The sequence below is a fragment of the Passer domesticus genome, chromosome 8, assembly GCF_036417665.1.
Source record: "Passer domesticus isolate bPasDom1 chromosome 8, bPasDom1.hap1, whole genome shotgun sequence".
NCBI lineage: Eukaryota > Metazoa > Chordata > Aves > Passeriformes > Passeridae > Passer > Passer domesticus.
The window spans coordinates 1,581,801-1,583,729 of record NC_087481.1 but is presented as its reverse complement, the minus strand read 5'-3'; the positions used below and the strand labels follow the sequence as shown (position 1 = coordinate 1,583,729).

At 51.3% G+C, this 1,929-nt stretch overlaps 1 long non-coding RNA gene across 1 annotated transcript; it reads right to left on the bottom strand.

Annotated features, from left to right (window-relative positions):
* Positions 1-505: 505 nt before the first annotated feature.
* LOC135305817 (uncharacterized) lies at positions 506-1,348 on the bottom strand. The gene is made up of 3 exons (XR_010366796.1): positions 1,205-1,348; positions 916-1,093; positions 506-591 (listed from the first exon to the last, which is right to left on the bottom strand). It is a non-coding gene; the product is annotated as an uncharacterized LOC135305817 (long non-coding RNA).
* Positions 1,349-1,929: the final 581 nt, after the last annotated feature.

Genomic DNA, 1,929 nt, shown 5'->3' with positions numbered 1-1,929 from the left:
TGACCTTTATTTTTCTGGGTTTCCACCACATGGTAGAAGAGACTCTCAATTAAAAAAAGCAAAACACCTTGTGGGGAGACGTTTTTTCATTTCTTCAGACTTCCTCTTTCTTTTGTTCCCTCCAGAGCTCTCACTACATTTCTGCTTTGGTTTGGATCACGTGCTTCCCTCTTTCCTGATGCCCTGGGCTTCTTTTGGCTCTGGGTGTCATGGACACTCTTAATTGTGGATTTTTTCCCCTTCATCTACTTCTGACCTCCAGCCCTGGGAACCTGGAGCAAGTGGAAACTACAACTTGGCAATATGCTGCCTGTGCCTGAAGCAAATACAAGGAGAACTGGGGTGTGAAAAATAATATTTGTTTATTACAAAAGAACAGCTGCAAAAATACAGAACATATTTACATTGTAAGAATATTTGTAACAACAACAATCGATAGAACATATATACATAAAAACCTATCTAACAAAAAATATATGAAACGTATTTACAGAAGACAAAAAGCCCTAAAACCTATATCCTAAAGTCAACATCAAAGTGTAAAACGTATGTACAAAAAGGTGGCATCTCACTCCATGATGTCCATCACACCTGGAAGAAAAGCAAATGCCACGGTCAGTCCAGTCAGGCACAGAGGGCTCTTGCATGTGCCCCCAGGCTGGCACAGCTGGCACAGCAGCAGGACTCTGCTAGCAGAACTGAGCCTGGCTGGGATGGCTGGTCTGGGATGGAGCTTGTGTGGAGCAAACCAGGCACAGGACAGGCTGTGGATGGCCACCAGAATCCAGTGCCCTGGGTACAATGTCCCTGAGCAGGGAGCACCCAGCCCAGCCCCAGCCTGGCAGCAGGAGACCCACTCTGCCTGTCCTGCTGCTGGCATTGCTTTTCATGCCAAGATCATGGCCTCTTCCTCACCTTTTTAATCAATATCCATGTCCATAATGGACTCTTCCACATCCACATCCATCTCTTCTTCCTCATCCACATCCACATCCATCTCTTCCTCTCCAGGGTCTTCTCCGTCTATTTCCATCTCCTCCTCCATATCAATCTTTGTATCTACCTCCATCTCCTCCTCTCCATCTGGGACAGCCTGCAGCGGTAGAAAAACCTCAGAGTGGGGTCCCTGTCCCACTCCATGCCCACAGAGCTCCAGCCCACCTGGGCAGGTGGGGGTGTCCACCTCCATGGAATGGCACCATACCTTCCTCAGGACAAAGGGGAGCATCCTGCAGGGCTGGATGATGAAATCCAGGCACTCAGGAGCTGTCAGGAATGATGGGGGTATTGAGGGGATAAGAAGAGTGAAAGGCGAGGGCAGGAGCAAGGTGCAGAGCGTGTCAACACAGCGGCCAAGGGTTGTGTTGTGCCCATTGCTGGGCGCTGGACGTTCCAGCTGGAGTGTGGGCTGTGACATCACAGTTCCCAGGCTCCATCTGAAGTGGACACTGGAGACCATGGAATGATGGAGTCCCTGAATGGTTGGGCTTGCAAGGGAGCCTGAAGAACATCTTGTTCCCAGCTGAGCAGTCTTCCCCCAGAGCGTGCTGCTCAGGGCCCTGTTGCCAAGGATGGGCATGCACAGCCTCTGTGCACAGTCTGGGCCAGTGCCCCACCACCCCCAGTGGAAAAGAGCAGCTTCCTTAGATGCAGCTTCAATCAACCCCCTGCAGTTGAAAGCCAATCCCCCCTTGTCCTGTCAGCACAGGCCCTGCTGAACACTCTGTCCCCTTCTTTCCTGCGGGACCCTTCCAGTCCTGCAGAGCCACAGGGAGGCCTCCCAGTGTCTCCTCTCTCCAGGCTGAGCATCCCCAGCCCCACTTGCCCAGCAGTCTGTCACATCAGGGCCAGTCAAGGCTGCAGGGTAGCAAATAGCATCAGGAACTGAGAGATGCAAGCTTTAGACCCAGGTTTGCCTCTATATGTACA